This window comes from Convolutriloba macropyga, chromosome 13 (genome assembly GCF_964194025.1).
Source record: "Convolutriloba macropyga chromosome 13, txConMacr16.3, whole genome shotgun sequence".
NCBI classification, from domain to species: domain Eukaryota; kingdom Metazoa; phylum Xenacoelomorpha; order Acoela; family Convolutidae; genus Convolutriloba; species Convolutriloba macropyga.
In genome coordinates this window covers 2,372,457-2,383,903 of record NC_134480.1, presented here as the reverse complement: position 1 = coordinate 2,383,903, position 11,447 = coordinate 2,372,457, and the positions used below count along the sequence as shown (strand labels likewise).

Genomic DNA, 11,447 nt, shown 5'->3' with positions numbered 1-11,447 from the left:
TTAAATTGGTTAAGCGGATGTTGTTTTAACATTCTTCGAAACTTTGTTTCAGATTTTATATTCTAGAGGAAGTCATGAAGAAGTTTTTTTCTTTTCGAAATATTTTTTTGTAGAGAAGGGTTGCTTGCTTTTAATTTGATGTCCCGTTCTGCATTTTTTTCTCAAAAATTAAAACACTCACGTGCACATTTCAAAATGCCGAAAGACTGCAGTGCCAGAAGTTGCTACTTAGCCAGAAGTTGACTTCCCTTGACTTTCGCCATTTTAAAACGTGCGCGTTTCGTTTTTTAAGCATGGTTAAGTGACTCTGCAGAAGTCACTTCGAAATTCTGACTTAATATCTCGAACCACTTCGCGGTTCTCGATAAACGCCAGAAGTTCTCAGTTACTTCAAGCAGAGTCACTTAACCATTACTTAGTTTTCTATCGTGCCAATTTTGAATTTGCAGGTCGCCGTGCAGCGATAGACAGGTTGGATGTATTCTGGGAATTGCAAGCCATTACAAGTATTTCAAATACGAGTTGCCTAGCAACTGCCGAGGTGGGAGTCATTTCACAAGTGTGCCCTTTTTGTTCAACTGGATTGAAGAAGTTGTCAATGGAATGAGGCTAGATCAGAATGACCGATTGTCCTCTACCGCGAGCTGATGTCAAGGACGAAACTCTTTTGGATCTATTTTGTGCCCCACGTGGTGTTTTAATTATAACCCCCCCCCCCCCCCCCACACACACACACACATACGAACACTTTACTTATTTATTTTGATTTTTGCGCCTCCAAAGTTGGGCCTCTAAAGTTATATGACTAAGAACCTGGGGGGGGGGTATCAGAATAGATCAAAATTATTTCAACCCTGTGGGGGTTCGTTTATGATCACTATAACTTCCTTTTTTATAACTTCAGCATTGTCTATTATACAAAACCATTCGGATCATTTCCGTTTGTGCCTAGCTTCAGATTATTTGCACCCTCAAAGTCATATTCTATATTTTAACATAATGATTTGCTACGTAATGGCAAGTGCTGGTTAAGTGGGAGGGGGGGGGGTGTTGCATAAATTTTTTTGTGCGGGGCACAACCGGAAGAGATCCCATGAATTTACCTAAACTATTCAAGTGCCTTCCGGGTCAATTCTTATCTGAAATTTGTCTGATAAATTTGAGTGAGTAACGCGTCTAAATTTTGATTGTAAGAGAAGTTTTTAAAAAACTTGACTTAAACAAAAAATTTTGCTTGGTATTATAAACGGATACTGCTCTGGTTGAGAAGTCGACCATATGAAAAGATAGTAAAGTCACTCACTTGGGGGGGGGGGGGGGGGAGGGGGGTGTTGGGGGAGGATTTCTTTGCCTTCATTAGGTTGATCGAGACCCCAAAAATTTCCCAAACTTAGCTTACAGTGCTCATGAGTCCTATTACATGCTATCCAAATATTAAACAAAAGTGGCTCAGTGTTTCTCAAGTTTGAATTTTTAATTAGTCTGCGCAGGTAATCATCAGTCAGTGCCATAACTGCTGTATATATGAACTTGAGCGAAACGTCATTGACGAATTACTGGTCAGAGTTAATATCACCCTAGTCGAGACCTAGAATTATTAAAAGATCCTCGACAGATTTAAGGTATGAAAAGACTGTCCTCGACAGATATTGGGTATGAAAAGAATGTCTGGACCTAATGTGATGCCCTGGACTTTGGCTGGAACAAAAACAACCGTCCTGGAATTTGGCTGGAACTAAAGCATACGTCATGGAATTTGGCTGGACAATAAAGGTGTTCTGGAATTTGGCTGGACAATAAAACATGTCCTGGAATTACGCTCGCGACCGTTATAATGACTTGTTTTCAATTTCCTTTAAAGTTAAGGACATGTAGCGCAATTGGTGGAGTAGGTCACGAGATCGAACCTAGATTTTGTCGGAACTTTTTAGCTTGCCTCATTTTTGCATAGGATCTTTTCCGTTTGTGCCCCCCCAGCTTAGTGGGTGCATATTATTTGCACCCCCCAGACGCACGTGCCATATTTTTACATGATGATTTACTATGTAATGGCACGTGCTCTGTAACTGGGGGGAGCATAACGTACTGGGGGGGGCACAAACGGAAAAGATCCTTTGCATATGATAAGAGGGATCTTTTCCGTTTGTATCCCCCAAGTTTAGTGGGCGCAAATTATTTGCAACCCCCGGACGCACGTGTAATATTTTTACATAATGATTTACTATGTAATGACACGTGCTCTGTCACTGGGGGGAGCATAACGTACTGGGGGGGGCACAAACGGAAAAGATCCGAAAAGAATTTGGCTGGACTCATGATAGAATTTGCCTCGAATTTAACTAGAGTCCTCGACCGTGTAATTTAATTCAATAGTCTCGACCGTGTAATTTAATTCAATATTTACCCCCTACCTGGAGTTAATAGGTCTTTTCATAAATTCCAGGTCTCGACTAGGGCAGACATGAGTCAAAAACATTCTGTGCAGGGTATATAGCTGGTTATACATTCTGCGCAAAATATCAGTTCGAAAACTAAAATTTCCCCAAAAAATCAAATGTTTGGCTACATTCGAAATGGCCGCCCCCTATGAACTTTAAATGCTCAACGAATGGCAAAGAAAGGCAATTCAGTCAGGTTCTCACGAAATCTCCCCATTGGGTAGTTCTTATAAAATCTTTAGTATCAACGGTTTAGTCATAACAAATTAAACTGTGACATCTCCCATTTTGATGGTAACGTTAACTCAACCTCCAGTTGTCGAATATCCGTGGTTCATGTACTAATATTAGGAAGACAAATTAAACATTATGTGACTCAAAGGATATCCTACTGATCCATATCCTACATATGTATTCTAAGAAGTAGATTATCGAATATGTTAGAACTTAAACAACTCTGATTTTCTGAACTGAATTCAAAATACTTTTCTTTAAATAATTTTTAAGACTCAGTTTTTGTCTTTGAAACTCTGTTTTAAGGCATTTTTGTCGTTAATATTAATTTGCATATAAAAAAATTTATTAAACCTGTAAAATTTTTTTTTTTCAAATTTTAATTTTTTTTTCATTTTTTGACTTCCGTGAAATTTTGGGGCCATGTTGGTTCCTCATACGCTTTTTTGTGTGATTAGGTCGATTTTGACACCATATTTCGAGTTTAGGTTTTGAGTCTGCTAGTCTGATGAACTTCACCAATTTTACGTTTATTTTCCGCTAAATTTTCCAAAGTCTGCTATTTCCTTTTTCTGTTCTGTGCATCTCTTTGTCTCTTATCAACAACAAGGTTTCTGATAGCTTTAAAGTTAGATGTTTTCAAGCAATTAGTTAGGCAAAATGTGGTCTTGAAGTAGCAAGTAATGAGAAATTCGGCCAATTTTTTGCATGTTTTAAATTTTCTCATTTTTGTCGCAGATTTTCATACTTTATAAGTTCATGTCTTTAATTTTTTAAAGCTAGAAGATTCATACTTGAGCAGATTTTTATGTAACCATAAGTGTTATGAAGACATTCACAAAAGTAAGATCTCCCAAATATTGGGTAGTTTTTTTTGCGAACAACCAAGTTTTAAATATTACTGCAACCTTTAATTTTTCCCTGCCTCTGCTGGTGTCTTCTATGTTCACAACAACTTATTGTTGTTGGATAGTTTCTCAATTTTGCATTTTTTATGTGATTTTAGAAAAAGTTGAAATCAACAACTGTTTCCAAATTTGTCCACAATTTTACGATGATATTTCTTTTGTTTTCCTCTGAGTTTTTTGAACAGTTTGTTTCTGTATAACTCGTAATGTTCAATCGATTCGCTGGCCAAGTCATTCAGCAATTAATTTTTTTCAATTTTTTTTAAATGCGTGTTAGGTTTTGTCTTGTATTTTATACTTTTCAAAGAATTAGATTTGTATTGCTGCGCTGTCTTTTTTGAGGTTATTTCACTTTTCTCAACTTTTTGTTGTCAATATCAATTGAAATTAAAGAAGTGATTATAGTTTAGCAGCGTTCGTAAGGGGAAAAAACATGTAATTGAAAGCATCAGATTTTCACAAACTGCCTTTGTAGTAGAATAGGAAAATAAAAACAGTTTTTTTAAATGCCGCAAATTGAATTTCGTTTTTGTTGTTTTTTAACCTTGTTTTCGTAACTAATGTTTTCAGAGTGTCACAGTTATTTTCCTATAATGCATCGTAGATTATCAGAGAGCAATAATAGTTCAAATGACTTCGACATTGTTTGTTTTTTAAAATAGAAAAATCATTCATATTTTTTTAAAAAAAAAAACTTAGATTTGTTTAAATCTTTCTGTTCTCCTGTTTTCTACTTCAATTAATGAATAATTTACTTCGCTGTCATATAAAAAGCGTAAATGCCACATATTAATGGCAGGTTTTAAAAAGGTCTGATGTTGGCTTTGTTGCCTTTATTTGCAGAATTCAGTTCATTCATAAGAGTATGGTTAAAGAAAAAATATAGTTGGCTGCTCTCTAACGAGGGGTAGTAAGGTTTTTTAAAAGTTTCATTTGCATCGAAGTTTCTAAATCTTTTTATCACACCTTGTTTAAAAAAAATCTCCATAGTTTTTGATGTTCTTTGTTTACTTAAGAAAGAATAAATTTTGAAAGCTAGTTTGAGAAAATAGACTTGTATTTCTGAATTAAATATACTTTCAGGTAAAATTAATTGTTAGTTGATGAGTTTCTGTTTTTTTAATTGGAAAACTGCATTAGAGTTGATTTCATTTCTGTTGTTTCTGTTTGGGTTCTTTCCCAATATTGACGCCACGAAAAAAAGTCCACCAATTATTGAATCACTGCCATCTTCTGGAAGCGGCTATACGTTATCTGACCACTAAGTGGGGGTGGCTATAATGGGAGTGAATTTTGGGATTTTTTCAACTTGTGCCCCCAGTACGTTATGCGACCCAATTACAGAGCACGTGTCATTATATGGCAAATCATTATGTAAAAACACTGCACGTGCTTCTGGGGGTGCAAATAATATGCACCCACTTAGCGGAGGGGGGCACAAACGGAAAATATCCTAAAATTATATAGGTCGGTGTTCCAAAAAACATTTTTGCATGGACGTATGTCCTTTTTAGAATCTATCAAAATATAAATAAAAAAATTCGTCTGATTTTTTTAAGTTAGTCTATCACTGCTTCATTTGATAGACAGGAGGATATGAGGATCTGTAGATTCGGAACATTATGTGCCAATGCACAGTGGCGAGCCTCCTTGCTCATTTAAACACAAATTTGTTTGAAATGTCTACAAAATTACAGAAGCAAACACGTCGTATTTTTTAATTAGAAAATACACGTAGAAAGATGTAGTCTACAATATTTTGGCAGTTATTTTTTTGGAATTCACCTTTCGTTAGATAAAATTCCGATAGAAAACTTTGCATTTTGGAGGCAAAATTTTGGACCTGCTCTCAGAAAACGGCAACAGCATTAAAATCAGCGAACAGCACGTGCTTGTTTCGCCCCGAAAACAACATAAACTCGGAAAACTAAGCCTCTACAAAACACCAGCAAGATTTTAAAAAAGTGAAAATAAACAACCAAAAACTATATCAAAGAATTCATCTACAGTAACCAGGCACCCCCTCTTATGCTCTCCAGCGTTGTAGCCAGATAACCCTCAAATCCCCCACGCATGTGCGTTCTATAATAAGAAAGACGGTGGGGGGGGGGGCAGAATCCGAGTTTGCAAGAGTGAAACGATATGTGATAGTGTTTTTCCCCTTAATCTCGCCCCCTCGCCACGAAATTATGAAATTATGCCCCCCTTACCGAAAAACTTTTAAGCCCTTCCGTAAGAATCAAGATCTTAAAGCGAATCCCACTGTTCTTTAAAAAAATGGATCTATTCTATCCCCCCCCCCCCCCCCCCCCCCCAGTTTTTTTATGAGCCCCAGTTACAAAATATATGTTGTTATATAGCACGTTACTATGTAAGAAAAAAGCACGTGCGCCTGGGGGTCATTTATTCTCATAAAGCTGGGGGGGGGGGGCAAAACAGGCTAGATCCAAAAAATAGATTCAAATAATATAGAGCTCAACTACCTTCTCTCACACATTTGAGAGACGTTTTTCTATGTAATAATACTGAGTTAATAATAAGGTTTGGTAGGTTGTTTCGGTCTTTCCCAATATAGTCCCCCCTCCTACGAAATTATTGCCCTCCATTATAATTACCATGATTGGAGGGCTATAGGTTATATGACTACTAAGCTGGAGGGTGGGGGGTGTAATGGGAAAGGCCTGGCGTATATCATTGAAGTTGAAAAATTGCAGTTTTGAAGAATTTTGAAGTAGACTGTTGTAGTCTTGTGCTGTGCTTTGTTGCATTCATTAATCCAGGATTAAATTCATTATTGATAAGGTATATTTACGGTAATTAAGGGGAGCTCTGCTCTATACGTTTTACGAGCACTATGATGGGGGATGGGCAGTCACACGAAAAACACCTAATATATGGTCTCAAAACACATGACAACTTTCTCAGAAAAATTGGGTTCTAACATATAATAGAACCCAATTATGGCGTCTTTATTGGGGTCTTTCCCATTATAACCCCCCATGAAAATATAGCCCCCCCATTATGGTATATTTACCATGGTATAGGGGTGTGTATAGTGGAACTGAACAGTGAGATATAATATGGAAAGATACCAAACTGGTATCCTTTCCATTTATGTCCCTGCCCAGTACGTTACCCAGGTTTAGGCCTCGACCGACGAGAAGACAATGATCGACTAAAAATGAGTATTAAAGGGTATTGCTGTACCCAAACGGTCCGTTAAAAGACTCTACCACAAATTTACTGTCGATTCAACTTTCGCTCGACCAAAGTTTTTCTCATGGCCTTATGATGAACTCAATTTTGGTGCTTGACTTTAACTTGACGCAATTCTGATGTTCGATTTTGTTTCAACACAAATCAAGAGTCCAAGAAAAAATTTTCTAGAATTTTCTTGTAGCTCAGAAAAAGTTCATAACGAACTCAGCAATCACCTTCTTGAATATGTCTCAAATCTTAATGTCACAAACCACCAATCAAACAGAAGTCGCATCTTTTCCTTTTGTGTTCCCCCCGCATGTTATGCACCCCCAGTTACAGAACACGTGTTATTACATGTTAAACCATTATTTTAAAACATGGCACGTGCGTCTGAGGGGTACAAATAAAATGCACCCACTAAGTTGGGTGGGGGCACAAACGGAAAATACGCCAAAAGTCTGTGTTGTTGTACATAAACCATAAAAAACTAACTTGAAAGGGAGACACGCTAAGGATATTCCTCATTTTGTTTTTAATTGCTCTTGAACGCAGTTCATAGCAATTATTGTAAACGTGTTTGTCTTTTTTTATGCAAATTTGTCGCTTGACAATTTTGCGCTTTTCTTCTAGAACATTCTTTGACTTTTCAAGTGATTTTTTCACGCTTTCATTTATCATTTTTGAGTGCTCCGTTTTTCAATGTGACTTTTTCCAGTTTTGCTTTTTGAGGGGTTTCTTAGTTTAGGTTCCAGTTTTAAGTTTTAGCAAATTTTTCATTCTAGCTAAGATATGTGATCTGTAGCGCAGTGGTTAGTAGCTGTGGCTGTGGATCGGGAGGGCAGTGGTTCGAATCCCGGCGGGGAAAAAATTTTTTGCACCCATAATTTGATCTAGGCTACAGCCCCTGAATTAAATTGCCTCGCTTGTCGTTCAAGAGCAATTCTTCCGACATTTGTCGGTTTATGTTCTTTTTTTTATCATGGCCATTAGCAAGAAGACTATTGCAGTTGGACAACTTATTTTTAATCAACCAAATTGGCACTGAAACATGCATGTGCAAGATATAAAAAATTTTTAGTGCCAAAAGTTATAATGCCAGACAATCTATATAGGTAGCTAGAAGTTGTCTTTCACAACCTCTCACAACCGTCACACCTGCAGTTTGTGCGCTTTAAGCACAGTTACGTAAGTCTGCGGCAATCACCTCGCAATTCTGGTAGCTCATAGTTACTTCCAGCAGAATCACTTAAAACACCCGCGTGCACATTTTAAAATGCCGAAAGTCTGCAGTGCCAGAAGTCAAAATGCCAGAAGTTGTTCAATTTCCCTGACTTTCGTCATTTTAAAACGTGCGCGTTTCGTGTTTCAAGCATGGTTAAGTGACTCTGCAGAAGTCACTTCGAAATTCTGACTTTATATCTCGAACGGCTTCGCGGTTCTCGATAAACGCCAGAAGTTCTCAGAGACTTCAAGGAGAGTCGCGTAACAATTACGTAATACACTCAATGCACATTTTTTTTAAAATGGCGAAAGCCAACGAAATTCAACTTCTGGCTAAGTAGCAACTTCTGGCATTTTATTTTCCGGCACTGCAGACTTTTGGCATTTTAAAATGTGCACGTGAGTGTTTTAATATATACTTATATTTTGATTGTTAAGTCTGATTTGTCTTATGGGCTCAATAAAAAGACTCTAGTCTTTTGATTTTTTTCCAACTGTCTTCTATCTAGTCTTGTTCCGTTACGGTTTTAGTATATACTGAAACAAAAAAATGCTCCTCACAGCTACAGAACACGTGTCATTACATTATAAATCAATATGTAAAAATAAGACTGGCGGGCTGAGCGGAAGGTGAGCACCCACTACAAGAGGGGGTTGTGGCTATAATGCGAAAAACTCATAAAATGTATTAGACTAGTAACCATGCAGTATCGCAACCTTCCGGGATCAAGGGGCAGTCGGAGTCAAAATGTACCAACCAACCAATCACAATCTCTCAATGAGTTCAACACTGTGTCTACACCCACTACCCAATCTATTCAAGTACCTCAGAACCAGACTATGTACCCACCAAGCATGCAATATTCACAACCGGTGTTTGGTCTTTTCCAAAACGGTGCTTGTTTTTTTTTAGATCGAAAAATGGATCTCTTTTGTTTGTGACTCAAGCTCAGCGAGTGTGTGTTTCTTCAAATGCTCTGATGTAAGCACAAAACTGTCACATAGTGAGTTATGTAATGGTTAAGTGACTCTGCTTGAAGTCACTGAGAACTTCTGGCGTTTATCGAGAACCGCGAAGCTGTTCGAGATTTTAAGTCAGAATTTCGAAGTGACTTCTGCAGAGTCACCTAACCATGCTTAAAACACGAAACGCGCACGTTTTAAAATGACGAAAGTCAACGGAATTCAACTTCTGACTAAGTAGCAACTTCTGGCATTTTTACTTCTGGCACTGCAGACTTTCGGCATTTCAAAATGTGCACGTGAGTGTTTTAAATCTCATTAATGGCATGTGTCTTATTGAAGTAGAATAACGAACTGGGAATCAGTCCAGAAAAGGATCCAGTAAAATTTATCTTACTTCAGCCACCAGTTGCTATTTTTAAACACCAGAAGTTTAAGTCCAAATTTTCTCTATTACGTCACAGCGAACGCCCTATCCCTTTTTTGAAGAAATACAGGATATCATCAATTTCTATCTATTCATACGAGGATAAGATCTGTTTTCGTTCAATTAAATGTATATATATATATATATATATATGTTTATATATATATATATATATATATATATATATATATATATAAATATACAATTAAATAAAATTATGTGGACAATATTATGTGTCAATTATTATTTTTTGTGTCAATTATTCAATGATAGGCGCACTGTTATACGATGCAAGTGTGATCAAAAACATCATGTAGCAACCGTGTTGTGTGATTTGTCAAAATTTATATGATTCAATAGACCATGAGAATTGATTCGAAAACTCGAAAGCTTGGGTTTTAACTGGTTTTCCAAGAATATTATTAAAAATTTTCAAAGGGATAGTTTTCTCTGTGTTACAGTAAACCATTGGTATGGTTCAGATTAATTAGTCGAGTTCCGCCACGTAGGGTTCTCGGTCCACTTGTATTCAATATTCATATTAACGACCTAAGACCTTATATATATATATATTCCAATGTAGTTCAATACGCAGATGATCCCGTCGTTTTTCATCTGTTATTAATCTTCAAACGCGCGTCGAAATTCATGAAAACGATATTAAAAGTTCGATTAATTAAATTGGTTGCAGATCTCTCAAGCTCGTGGCTGACAAACTGGAATTAATTGTGTTTTGTTCTACTGAATCTAAAGATCTGTCCATACAAGAGATGGACAAAAGATTATGGAAAATTGAGCTCTTTTGGTGTTTTAATTATTAATCAAAACTCATTATCAACCAGAGGTCAAAAAGTCTTACGTCAGTTGGCAAGAATCATAAAATCTCTTCAGACATTAAGAAAATCCGTTCACGAAAACTTCAAAAGAACACTGATAAATTCATTTGCAACTAGTCACCTGCAATGTTCTGCAGAACTTTTGTCCTCAATGACTCAAAATTGGATCTTTTCCATTTGTGCCCCCCAGATTAGTGGGCGCATATTATTTGTAACCCCACCCCCCCCCCCCCCAGACGCACGTACCATATTTTAACATAATGAATTATTTTGTAATGGCACGTGCTAGTTAATTGGGCGGTGCATAACGTAGTGGCGGGCGGGGGTCACAAACGGAAAAGATTCTCAAAATCTTATAACAATTCTTGAAAAAAATATAATAGGATGTGAAAGCTTGCTACAATTGTAAAATGCATAAACATCTCACAATATTATATCAAATAACAGTTTTTTCTGTTTGATGATTGTCAATACAATATAGGGTTGCAAAAATAGCAAGCAGGCAATTAAAAAAATTTTCTGTTCTACTCTCAAAATTGGACGCAATGCTTGGTTAAAAAATTTTTTGCCAGATCTAAGGACCTTTAACACGGTGTGATCATTATTGGATTATGATATTATAATGGAATTTCAACGGTCGTTTAAATTTTGTCAAAAGCTATTAAAAATGCCAAAAATACAAAGCTCACTTTTTAGAAACAATCAATAATGAACCAGAGCAAATCCAACCCGGCCTATTCATGTGATGTGAATTGAAATTTAGCTCTTAATATGTGCAGTTCCTATCAATTTATTAAATGAATGTTGTTCTCAATTCACAATTGATTTCTTTGTTTTTTTCTTTCATTACCTACACTACCTGCATTTAATTGTTTAAGATACCAATTCAGGAATTAAAGTATTTTTATTGTATATATGTAAGTGTAGTATATATATATATATATATATATATATATATATATTTATATCTATATATATTTATATATATATATAATATATAATATATATATATATATTTATATATATATATATATATATATATATATATATATATAAATATATATAGATATAAATATATATATATATATATATATATATATATATATATTTATATCTATATATATTTATATATATATATATATATATATATATATATATATATATATATATATATATATATATATATATATATATATATATATATATATATAATATATAT

The 11,447-nt window shown here is 35.7% G+C and overlaps 1 long non-coding RNA gene across 1 annotated transcript in view; it reads left to right on the top strand.

Annotated features, from left to right (window-relative positions):
* Nucleotides 1-5,436: 5,436 nt before the first annotated feature.
* LOC142351422 (uncharacterized) overlaps nucleotides 5,437-11,447 on the top strand; it is an 8,825-nt gene continuing 2,814 nt past the window's right edge. The window contains exons 1-2 of the long non-coding RNA XR_012760961.1: nucleotides 5,437-5,596; nucleotides 8,695-8,984. This is a non-coding gene — a long non-coding RNA (uncharacterized LOC142351422). The remainder of the gene's footprint in view (nucleotides 5,597-8,694; nucleotides 8,985-11,447) is intronic.